Source organism: Lithobates pipiens, unplaced genomic scaffold (genome assembly GCF_037356315.1).
Source record: "Lithobates pipiens isolate NorthernLeopardFrog02 unplaced genomic scaffold, aLitPip1_a1.2 Scaffold_27, whole genome shotgun sequence".
NCBI classification, from domain to species: domain Eukaryota; kingdom Metazoa; phylum Chordata; class Amphibia; order Anura; family Ranidae; genus Lithobates; species Lithobates pipiens.
In genome coordinates this window covers 163,584,360-163,597,488 of record NW_027507788.1, presented here as the reverse complement: position 1 = coordinate 163,597,488, position 13,129 = coordinate 163,584,360, and the positions used below count along the sequence as shown (strand labels likewise).

The window sequence follows — 13,129 nt, the reverse complement described above, 5'->3', positions numbered from 1 at the left end:
TGACCTGTGATCACTGTTACCTAAATTGCCCTGTATTTCTATATCCGTAATCAGGTCTGTATTGTTGGTAATCAGTAGATCCAGTAACGCTTTATTTCTGATTATGATAGTTATTACCTTGGATCCTATTTATTAAAATAGGACCTTGGCTGTCATGTAAATAAGACAATAAATCTGGTTAAAGTCATCTTAACAAATGTAAATATAAGCCCTAAAGAAACAAAAAATGTTAAAACTGATAAGACAGCTAAATTCATTGGAGTGAACAATTGGCTGAGAAATGTAATTTAGTGGAACTATTAAACTTAAAGCCTAACTCCAGTCACAAAAAAATAAATAAAAATAATAATCAAAGCTGACTAATAAAGAAGTAATGTATTATTTTGTTTTTTTTTGCAAGAAAATGAGCTAGCCTAGAGTAATATAAAGGTTACTCCCCATGGTCCTATCTTCCTCCCCGCCGGTTCCGGATGTCACAGCCGGTCAGCTGAAATCACTCTTCATGCCGATCTCTGACTGTTCTGTTACCGCCCCTCCTGCTGAAATTATTGTAACTGTACTGTAGTAACTGCATTACAACCAACCACGTCTTATGGATTGGACGTGACTGCTGGTAGGCATACCCAACAACCCGCGGGACCAGAGAGCATGGTGCTATCCTATCCACTTGCAACAAGCTATAAAGTCTTCATGAGTCATCAGCTTCGATTATTTTTCATGTGGCCAAAGTTGGGTTATAAGTAGGAAAACATTTTTATAATAATATTATCGGAGTAAAGGGCAAGATCCTAGAGCAAAATAAGGCAGTAAACAATAATACTTCACTGTAGGGATCGTTTTTCATAGGCTAGTCATACCCTATATAAGCAGTTGATACGTTTTTACTAAAAGAGTAAAGATGACTTTAATATTCAATAATAATTCTTATAACTGGGTGGGCTTATTGCTGGAATGAATTAGGGGCTTATTTTCTAAAAACTGAGGGTATGTGTCTTTATTGCCTGCAGAGAAACATATACGAAAAAATGTTGATGATTTATCATGACTATAAAACCTTCATATTGTTCACCGCACCACATACGCTTAGAAATGTATTCAAAAACCCAGCCTAAAGAAGATTACCTCTTAAACAAATGCGACAAGTACTGTGTTAAGCACGTACCTCTATAGAATATTGTCACAGGAGTAATAAAATAAGTAATATTAGAATCAAACGATAATACATTCTAAGTGGATTGTACAAAAAGGTTACAAGAAAGGTCCCACAGAGTCCCCCTCCCCCTCTACCTATGCATTTCCATGCCATAAAACTGCACAATGGAAGAGGAATCACAATGCAATTGCATCTCCCAGCATTTAATGGCATGAGATCTTTATAAAGATTGTCACTTAATTATTTTTTCATTTAAAGCAACCCAGAAAACTGTTCTAGGCCTTTTGAACGATTACCTGCTTTGAATGTAATAAAAAAGCAGAAATGCCTTTTGCTAGTGATAAAGTGTACGGCTATAACCAGGTAAAATAAAAGCACTATAAAGATATGTGTTACCGTGGGCATGATGGGGGGGGGGGGGGGGGATACTGCAGTCAATGATAAATTGGTACACCAAAATGGATACTCTATAAAAGTGGCAGTATGGAATTGAACATGTCCATATTAATCAATTGCATTTCAAATATTATATTGGTAGCAACCATGAACCCATGTTCTGGAGGAGTTACATTTTTAAAGGTTTTCAGTGAATAATTTTTTGTGTCTTAAGCTGCAGCTCTATCCTCTGAAAATCTAAGAAAAACCAGCATTAATATTTTACTGGGCTCTTTACATCAGGTCCAAGCACAGATGAACTCTCCCCAAATTGGTCATGTGGGCTCCGTCTAAATTTTTATTTTACTTTGCTTTGTACACCACTTCTTGCCCACTTCTAGGTTGAATGATGGCCAGCAGCAAGCAGTTCTCTTCTGTGAGCCCAGGCTGTCACTGACACATTCCCTAGGGCTGCGTCATTAGGCCAGTCTGGACACAGTACTGAACACGGCTCACACATCATTATGTATGCAGCCTTGAGTGTTGCAAAAAAAATAATAAATTATCCACTACCTTTGGAGAAGAGGATTGACTCATGACACCACCAGGCCAACTAAAACCATGCTTGAATTAAAGTAATTGTAAAGGCTAATTTTTTTCCTCTATAAAAATAAACACGATTTACTTACCTTTTCTGTGCACTGGATTTGCACAGAGCAGCCCAGATCCTCCTCTTCTCAGGTCTCTCTTTTGTGATTCTGCCCCCACAGCAAGCAGCTTGCTATGGGGGCACCCAAGCTGAGCCACAGCTCCCTGTGTCCATTCAGACACTGTGTCCAGACCTAGCCCTGCCCCTCTCTCCCCCCTGATTGGCCAGCTGACTTTGACAGCAGTGGGAGTCAATGGCGCCGCTGCTGTGTCTCAGTCAATCAGGATAGAGAATCTCGGATGGCTGAGACATTCATGGACATCGCTGGAACTAGATGGACCCCAGGTAAGTGTTAGGGGGGCTGCTGTACACAGAAGGCTTTTTATTTGAATGCATAGAATGCATTCAAATAAAAAACCTTCTGCCTTTACAACTCCTTTAAGGTTAAAATTTAGGTAATTTGTTATAAATGGGGTGGGGAGGTATGAAATGGAGTAGGGGGACTGCGAGGCAATGAGCTGGATATATGTTTTAGACCCCTTTCACATTGGGGCTGCCTGTACGTTCACAGTAAAGCACTTCTCATTTTAGCGGTGCTTTACTGCCATCCGTCTGTTTTCAGCGGATCTTGTCAGATCGGATGGCAGGCGGGTGTCAGCGGACACATTTCTGCTGACATCTGCCTGCCCATACAAGTCAATGGGTGACCCATCTCAGATCCGCCTGAAAAACAGATAGATCCTAGAGGGTCTGTCTTGTGAAAGGGGCCTAAATGTACACTTATGTTTTGCAGACAAAAGTTTCCAAATAAATCAATGTAAAGAGCTGAAAATTTTGGGCTGCTTCATTGGACAGTTTGTTCATATCTACAGTATTTTTCATTATGATAACAGATAATTTTTATGAAGCATTGTTTACGAATCTGTTTTATGTCTGTGGCTATCCTACACTTTACTGTACTGTTAAAAAGAAACATTCTTTTGAGTTGAAGGAGGGGTGTGTTGGGGTGGGCAGACACTCATCCAATGACCCCAGTGTCCTGACTTTTGGATCACAGCACACTTTAAGTGGTGACACCACTATCAGGTCTGCCAAGTGCATTATCAAGATTTTAAGGTGTATTCATGAATAAATCTCATTATATACAGCGGGTCTCTTAATTACATGGATCGTGTCTCGCGGTAGTGCCAGAAAGCTCTCCCTTGGCACAGACCTGCAACAATTTTGCCAGTCAAGGCTACACATTTCAATCACCCAATTACAGCGATATATGCACAAGTTTTACCTTTAGGAAAAGTTTGAAGAAGTCAGAAATTTATGAGTTCAAGCTGAAGTGTCTGCTTTTGTTCTTTACCCTTCCTAAGCAATCTGGCACGTGTCCCTGCCCAGCGAGGCCCGAGATGGGAAGCCCAATATATGAAATGACTTTGCCCCTTCCAGGAAGGCTGGAGATGAGTTTGTAACTGATCTATACTTTTAATCACTTTTCCAATCTGTCATAACTGTGCACTGTGACAATGTCACTGCCAAAGCTTGATGGCCTGCATTTTAAATGAGTCAGCTCCTCAGACTGGGACGGCTTGTGTTTGCCGAATAATGGAGCAAGATGTGCTATCCCTTACATACTGACAGACACAGTTGCAATGAATTGTGGGAAATGATTCAATGCTAGAGATATTAACAGTGAGCTAGAGAAACAGAAAGCTCTCTGATATTTAAAAGTTTTAACATGAAAAAATGGTATTAAAAGCAAAATGGCTCAAACAACTCAGCTGCCATACCCAGGTTAGTTGTCATTCTCCCTATCCAACTAACGGTAAAGACTAAATTGGCAAGTGACACCAATACCCTTTTTTATTTTTTTATTTTACTATAATAGATATTTCTCCTAGAGTGTCTCATTTACACCTTAGTTCTAGGGTCATCATGAAGGTAACACCAGCACTGTAGAGGCCCCTCTTGTTTTTCTGTCCACCATGTTTGATTTTAGGATCCAGATTCTTCCAATGCTGCTTGGCAGGTTGAAGAAATAATAAAATAAAGTATACTTCCACACGTGACACGCCAGTTCCCCGACCTGTTGAGACATGATCGTGGATTCTGGGATTTGTAGTTTGCAGATAGTAGTATATAGAAAATAGCCAGGGAACAAACCTCTGAACTATACAAAAGATGTTTCCATGAAGAGTAACAATTTTTCTGCTGGAATGAATAATATATTTTATTTTATTTTTTTAATACACATCAGTGTGGCAGTTATACCAAACTGATGTTTTTAGGTACAGAAGATGCATGGCTGTATTGAATCATTTGACTATTTTAAACAAGAAGTATGGCCAAAGCTCTTTTGGCCATACTTCACATGTAAGGTCATAGGAGTGCACTTACTTGTGCTCTCCTGGGACCCAGTATCAGTTGGCTAACGGCGGCTGTTTGCTTTTGTCACAGACCCACTCCAGACTCTGAATCCACCCAGATGCCTTACAGGCAGCTGGGTAAGCCTCTCAGCATGCCACTAAGTGCCTGAGCCAGCTACTTTTGCCTCCTCTCCTGCCCTGGCGCTCCAGTGAGCACTGGAGGGGCAGACCAGAGAGGGGGTGACTGACAGTCACTGCTCTCTGCTCAGTGAAGACCAAGAACTGAGCAATTACCAGTCATGTGATGATCAGTTTTCGGGCTTGGAGCTGTCACGGGACAGCTTGCAACATTGGATTGATGCTGCAGCAGGTAGGTAAAAGTGTTAATGTTTGTTTATTTAGATTCCCACACTCTTCCTTTGGGATAAACAGACATTAAAAAAGATAATTTGTTAGGTGAAAGGTACACAAATAACGCCAGCTCTATAGATCAATTTTTATGACAATATTCATCTCTGTATGACCTTTCTTAAGCCTCATACACACGATCGAACTTTGTACAAACTTTCCCGTGGACTTTTGTACAAAGGGCGTAGTCCACAAGTTTGTATTGCATACACACGATCGGGCTTTTTAGGCAACAAACATGAACATAGTGACGTTTCAGCGTACTGATGACACTTCAAAAGAGGACGTTCAATTACTCCAGCACCACCTTTGGTCAACTTCTGTATTGTTGTCTGATCTTTTGCATTGGTTCTGAGCATGCGTCTTTGTACCTTGTACAAAAGTCCGATGGTTTTGCGTACACACGATCGGACTTTGCTCCATCGGACTTATGTTGTCAAAAAGTTTGTCCGTTCACACAGCCAACAAAAGTCAGATGAAAACAGAAAAAGTTTGTCCGATGGAGCGTACACACAGTCGGATGTTGCTCCAAAACAGCTAATTTGTTAGTTTGTTGTCAAAAAGTCAGATCGTGTGTACGGGCCTTTAGATAAATAAAAGTTTTAGACTCAAAATCTCTCTTGCACCACTTTGCAATATGGATAAAAAGGGCAACAGTGGATATTAGAGAATAAGAAAAAGAGGTAATAATATTCATATCATATTTTTTTTTATTATTTTCTTTTTGAGTAATAAGCCTTAGGCCCCTTTCATACTGGGGCATCTGCGCCGTCGGCGGCAAAGCGCCGCTATTTTTAACGGCAATTTACCATCGTTTTTGTAGGGGTATTTGGCCGCTAGCTGGGGTGGTTTTAATCTCCGCTAGAGGCCAAAAAAGGGTTAAAACAACCCGCAGAGCACCACTACAGTGGCGCATTGCCAGCGGTTCAGCAGCGGTGCCCATTCAGTTCAATGAGCAGGAGCAGTGTATACACCACTCCAAAGATGCTGCTTGCAGGAGTTTAATGTCCTGCAAGTGCACCAATGCCAGTGAGAAAGCCAGAGGGCTTTCACACTGGAGAGACGGGAGAGGCTCTTTACAGGCGCTATTTTTAGCGCCTCAGTGTGAAAAGGTTTATACTGTCTATCGAAGTGTGACAGTCAACCGCTTTAACACTCTGTTCCACCTATGTGTGAGTGCAGGGGGCCTTTCCTTGGGCATGCAGCCCATTTATTTGAATGGGCTGCCATGCTACATTTCCCACAGAAAAAGGTGCATGCTCCTTTTTCAAAATGCAGCCTGCAGAGAAATTGCAAGGTTATTTTGACCATGTGATTTTCCTGCGATTCCTGCCCCCGCAAATGCGCTGTGTTTTTACATGCGTGGTGGAGCCGTTCACAGCAGCATGTTTTCGCTGCAGGTGGTTGCGGGTGTGGGAATCGCCTTCCAATATGGCAAAATAAAGCTACAACCAAAAAAAGGGCTACAACCTCTGTCAGGTTTTTAAGCTCTCTGTAGCTGTTGAGATGGTTCCTTTTTTTAACGAGAAAAAATGTTTATTCGATCTTTACAGTACAAGCGATGCATATACACAGTTGTTCACAGGAGTATATTATATAAATGGTCATGGGTCAAATAAGCTGTACATTAAGGCAGGTAGGAGGTACATCAGGCTGTTAAGCTATAGTACATATGGATATAGGTCGGAGGAGGTAGCGTTGAGATGGTTCCTTACTTCCTGTGGTGTCACTAGGATAAGAAATATCCACACTATTGATTTCATACCATAAAAGAAAAACTGTAAGATTCATAAAAAAAAAAAAAAAAAATTATTATGTTCTATAGAAAAAGAATTGGCAAGTTGGAACATTTCTGAGAGATAAAAAAAAATAAAAATAATTACAATTATGAAGACCACAGTTGAAAAAGCACTTGTGCCAAGATTGAATATTAAAGAAGAATTAAAGGCAAAACTTTTTACTTTTTATTTGAAAAGAGTAGAGAGGAATTAGAAAAATTTCCATTGCTGTCTGTGTCTTTTTGTCCTTTTTACCATTATTACTGAGAGCAAGAGTGAAGAAAATCCCAAATTATTAGTTATCACCAGAACAGGAATTTGGGGGGCTGATTAAAAAACAGAAATTCTCTTACTTTGGAGGGATTTTTTCTCATTTCCTATTTTAGCTATAGGGCCGAAAGTTTAAAACCCTTATTTTATCCAAAATGGAAAAAAAAAAAAAAAATGTGCCTTTCATTCTACTTTAAAAAAACTCAGGCCCCATTCATGCGTAGTGGGAATTTTCTGTTTGCAAATTTGTGCGAGTAATTATCATGCAAGTCTGTGCGTCATGCACAAGGCAGCCCATTCGCTTGAACGAGCTGTCCTATGCATGTTTGTCACGGCAAAGAAACTTGGCAAGGTGCTATTTTACACACATGTTTTGATGCAATTCTTGCATGTTTTGTCGAGCACCAATCATGGCAAAATGGCACAGAGTTTGGGTGCCATTTAACCTGAGTGGAACCCCAAACGTGCATCGCACATTTTGCAGTGATTTGTAAACAGGGCCTAACTGTTTCTAAACAAGCCATTCCTGATGGCTCTAGCTGCTAGTAATGTCAAGTACAATGGTACCTTGGGTTACGAGCATAATTTGTTCCAGAAGAATGCTTGTAATCAAAAGCACTCGTATATCAAAGCAAGTTTGCCCATAGGAATTTTTGAAAACTCAGATAATTAATTTCACAGTGACTGCTATTATGTACTGCATGTGGCCAGAGGTGGGCGGGGGGGGGGGGGGCACTGGGGACACTCGGAAACACTCTGAGATCACTCGGATGCACACAGAAACACTTGGAGAGTGTTTCCAAGTGTCTCCAAGTGTCACCGGCGCCCCCCGCACCTCTGGCCAAATGAGGTACTGCACACCCCATTGGCTTGAATCCTGCTGGTCTTGCGAGACAACACTCGCAAACCAAGTCAGGATTAAAAAAAAATAATAGCTTGTATTGTGAAATGCTTGTAAACCGCGTTCCTCACAATCTGAGGTATTACTGTATTTAAGTCTTAAGGATTACAACAAAAACTATAGAGTCAAATTTAATTTGGTTCCTAACAGCTGTCCTGTGTTTACATTAAACAGCTGGCGGGTTGGAAACATTCTGCTGCAATAAAAAGCAAAAGGAATAAAAAAATAAATAAATAGGATTTCAGTGCCTCTGTTTTAAACTCTTGTGACACATTTCTCCACAATACCTAAAGCTACAGAGGTGAGTGGAGGCTTTTTCAATGTGCTTTTATTGCTGGTTTAAAATATTTTTACTTAAATGTGCATAGTCTGAGCCTCTGGTTAATTTTAAGCATATCCATAAAACTAAAGAAAGACAACCACACAGATCACCTGCCACAAAAAGACACTGTTTCACCGATACAAACAGATTTAGATTTATAAAGTTATATAACAAACAGATGGCTGGGTGAGATCATTATTGTATTGCTGTTTACGGTGTATGTTATAGACGCCAGAAGGGATGGAGGTCTGGGATTTTGCTATTACAGGTTACAGATAAAACTTTTTATAGCCCAGTTCAACGATTTACTGAAGTTCTTTAATTAAACACACAATTCCACTTAGGTGGATGAGAGGCAAAACAGAACATTCTTCACATGGACCGCCTGCACAGACAGCAGCCCTTTTCCCATTTGTCACATCCTTGAGTCCTAAATGTTCTGTGCTGTGGCTTAACACAAGGTGCGGAGTCTCTGAGAAATGCCCGACATTGGACTACTCTGTTAATAAACGCTCAGATGCTGAATGACTGGCAAGAGATAGGGAGGGATCCCCGGATCCAATTACCGTATTGTGAGCACAGAGAGCCATTACAGCGCAGCTCATTAAAATCCATCTCTCGTTACACTTTCAGAAATTCACATTGCAGTGCTCTCCAGGAAATATTACCGTAGGTGATGTAAATACCAGACTACAGAAATGGAGGACTGCAAACACAGTCCAGCCAAGAGCAGTGAGGATCAGTAGACCCTTTAATTAGCATGGGGCTCCTTGCTTTTAAGTTTTGCACGTCTTGATTTCAAATGTCATTAATGTCACCTGTGCACCATCTGGTCTTATGAAGTCTTTTAGAGCTGCATAAGGATGTAATGTTACAGGCTAAAATGCTAATGAAGTGTACATTTGGATTCCACCCTTTAGGCTGATTAAGTACTCAAGACAGTAAAAGGAGCTTAAAAAAAAACAAAAAAAAAAAAACACAAACGCTAGCCATAAGCGAATCCCACTAAAGTCTGGGAACCTAGAACCTGTCACTTCCTGTCTTGATAACAGTGGTTAGAGAGGCAGGAAGTGAGGAGAGATCTCTCATATACTGGCACATACAGCAATAAAAAACCTTTAGTAGATTGGGAAGAATTGGGAGCTCCATCAAATTTTTTAGCCATCTGCCCTGTTGGTGAAATCTCCCTCCCTCCCCAATGGAGAATTTTTCCTTGCTCTCTGTTGCAGTTACCACTGGCACGGGAGGAAAGCGTACATTTCTCATTCAGGTACCCAGAAAATAGTAAAATATACAAAAATTTTACATCCCCTCTCTCCACTCTATTTAGTTTTAAAAATAATTTGGTTGTAGTTACACCCTCAATTCCTGATAAGTTTTAATAATACATGCAAGGAGTAAGCAAGCACATGTAGAAGAGTAAGTGCTTGCATTGTTCACCAATTGAAATGGAATGAGTTAATTACGTGTGTCCCTTTCTTGCCAGGTATACCAATACCAACTACAGAAGTGTTTCTTGAAATATATTTATATTGATACCCTATAGTACAGTTTCCTGTGTGTTATTTTGGATAATCCTGGACAATCTGTGAATAATTTTGGGTAATGCATTTGCAGAAAGATTCCATTATTGGTTTGTTTGATCAGTTTAAAACTCAGATCCTTATTACAGGAAAACCAAATACCGTATTTATCGGCATATAACACACATCCCCTCCCCCCCCCCCCCCCCAAAAATCAGGGGAAAAAACGCGCGTGTGTTATACGCTGATTCCTGCCATCTCTGAGTGAAGAGAAGTGCCGAGTGCTGCCACAATCTCCTGTGTACCAGGCACTGGCGAGGCTGCTGATGGGCACTGTGCAGGCTGTATTAATTGGCAAGGGTGAGGCTGCAGATGGGCAGTGTGCAGGCTGCATTAATGGGCAATGGAGAGGCTGCTGATGGGCACTGTGCAGGCGGCATTAATTGGCAATGGTGAAGCTGCAGATGGGCACTGGTCAGGCTGCATTGATGAACTATGACCCTTGTTTTTCTTTAAAGATCTTTATTTAAAGCGGTTGTATAGTGTTTTTTTTTTTACTTTTACCTACAGGATAAGGCTTACCTGTAGGTAAAACAATTATCTCCTAAAGCTGTATGGTTTAGGAGATATTCCCCTTGCAATGAGCCACTGACTGCAGCGGCACATGCGCACAGGGGATTCTAGGCTGAAAGCCCGGCGGACCCCGGACACTGCCGGAAAGAAATCTCCCACGCACTCGCACGGGAGGGACATTATCGCGCCTCTGGCCACTCACAGCGCTGGGGGAACATGTCGGCTCCCTCGGCGTGGATCAGTTGAGATGTCGAGGCCTCGTTCTAAGGTAAGTATTTCATAATGAGCTAGTGCAGCAGTGCAAACTAGCTCATTATGCCTTTTTCCTTGCAGGTCTGGAAAAAAAAATATGTCACCCGGTTTACTCCCTCTTTAAAACGTAAGTTCTTTTTTTTTTCCCTGAAACTTCCATCTTAAAACAAAGCCGATAAATACAGTCTATACAAAAGGAAAAGATAACGCTAATAGCAGAGCACTTTTATCAGACGAATTAGTGAATACAGGCAGGATTTTTTGCAGGGAAATTAAAAGGAATAAACCTGTGCCATAGTAACAATAATGTCACAACCTTATGTTGCAAAAATGGACACAATAACGTAAGACTGTCATTTTTGCAATTTCCAAGATGTAATAAAACTTGCTCTCCATTTTGGTGCAATAAAGTTAAATTAAAACAAAAAAACAGCCTGAAGCGAACCTTGCTTATCTTCAGCCACAAAAGATACACATAATGATTTTGTTTCAAAGTTTTCTGTCAAGCGCAAGGTTAATTCAGGTAATTCTTCCATTTTGCTGAAAATTCACTGAAGCAATTGACCCACTCAGTGTTATGATAGAAGCTGGACTTTCTCCAGTTCCAAGTAATGGAAACTTATGCTGCCTTGATCATTAACTTGCAAAGCTTTAAGTGCAACAATAGCTCTGTAATAATGCAGGATCATACACAGAAGCCATTACGGCCCCAGCTCCACACACGACTTTTTAAAATTGCTTTCTGCACCACTAATACGTGTGTCAAGGCTTGCTTCAGGCTTCGGCCTACATCTCAAGTGAGATTACCTGCCATTGGTTGCTAAGAGACCAAGCTAATAGACATGTTTTCAGCCTGTCCTGGGCCCTTTTTTTTTGTATCCTTTACAGAATAACTTACAAAACAATTGTAAACAAAGGCCAAGTGACAGTATGAAATAACGTATTATAGATTTCCAACAAGCTGCACTGGGCCAACATTAATTCCTGTCTGATTAGAGAGCGGGCAATGCAGCAGAATCATATGCATATTTTATATTCTCTGGATGGGCCCCTCTCCCAGCCCACGCTTTTTCCTTCCTCCCCTAGGAAATTGCACACTGCCCCCCTGGGCAAAACACAGAAAGTAGCACTCCAAAATCAATAGCAATTATAAGTAACATTTCCATGCGGCTGTATGCCTAGATGGGTTTGTGTGGTTTTTTTTTTTTTTTTTTTCCCGATTCAGATTTATTTATTTTTTTCATATATCTGAAATGGCCTTCATGTAGAATTAAAAATGATCCAGAAGTGTTAACTCTAATAAGTGCGGTCAGGTTGATGATGGTAACAAAATTTACCAATGCAACATGAACCTCCTGATTCTGGTCACACTGTAAAAAAAGTGTTTGCAAAAAATGGTCTTCATGGTCCACACAAACCAAAATTATACACAATTTAATACATTAGAATTAATACAAAATAACTAAAAACAGATGCAAATGTTTGCAAACTCTTTAACTAGCTGAAACTGCATAAAAGTAACCATTGCAGCCTAGATTCTGGGTCCATAATAGGACAAATGTGGCTATTTCAGCCAGACGTGAAGCAGCCTATTGCAGATTTCTCATGGCATTGGCAACTGCCGGGGTACAACCCAGATACCCAGAATCCCTATCTTCATCCTGAACCATAGTTTAATTGACGAGTCATAATTTTAACAGTGTAAAACACTTTGAACAGACTTAATTTCTTGGAAAAAAAAATGCTACCCTTGCAGTCATGCAAAATAAAGTACCGTATGTTTTTTTTTGATAGTGTGAGAGAGGTTAGAAAGGTTAGCACCTCAGCTAGGTTATTGCTTGTAGAGACAAGAAAACAGAGTGCAACATAATGAATAAAGAGACTATTTTCAAGAGGCTGGAAGCAAATTTGTTACCCAGCACATTTTTGGGTAAAATTTACAGCAGGTTAACAGTCGAGATTCTCTAAAATCACAAGCCCCGATGAAACGTGTTACTTGTTTCTCTTAACTGGATATAATGATAATTAAACTGAATTGACAGCTGGCTATCTTATTTCTTAAAGTGGTCGTCAATCTCAGAAACAAAAAATGAACAAAGCCTATCCTCTTTCAGTGTGTACTTGCCTCAATCCTAAACACCTAGTGGGATTTCTAGCTTTCCTCTCCTCCCTCTGCTATCTTCACAAGTCATTTCTAACACCTGACATCAAGCAATCCCAGGAGACAGCCCTACCACCCCCCAAACCCCAAGCATACAGCAGGTTGATCGCTTCAGCTGTGCATGTTTCCCTATGAGACTTTTCAGAGGGGATTGTGGCCTTTACCTCTACCCTACCCAGGTCTCAGATTACACTCAGCTCTCTGCTCTATGAAGAGATCAGATCCCAACCCCTGTCTTCTGCAGCTCAGAAACACTGTGTAAATCCAGGAATTTGATTGGCTGTAGAAGAGAGAGGGCTGCAGAAAATCAAGTAAAACTTATTTAGGAAGATTTGTTTCATCTGTGTATCACCTGAGGCTAGTCACTTCAGCAGTCATATGTGAAAGTTTACAACCACTTTATTCCT

At 40.6% G+C, this 13,129-nt stretch overlaps 1 protein-coding gene across 4 annotated transcripts in view; it reads left to right on the top strand.

The window, feature by feature from the left end:
* Positions 1-13,129, top strand: part of KIRREL3 (kirre like nephrin family adhesion molecule 3) — a 1,324,921-nt gene that overhangs the window by 1,288,884 nt on the left and 22,908 nt on the right. The window lies entirely within an intron of this gene.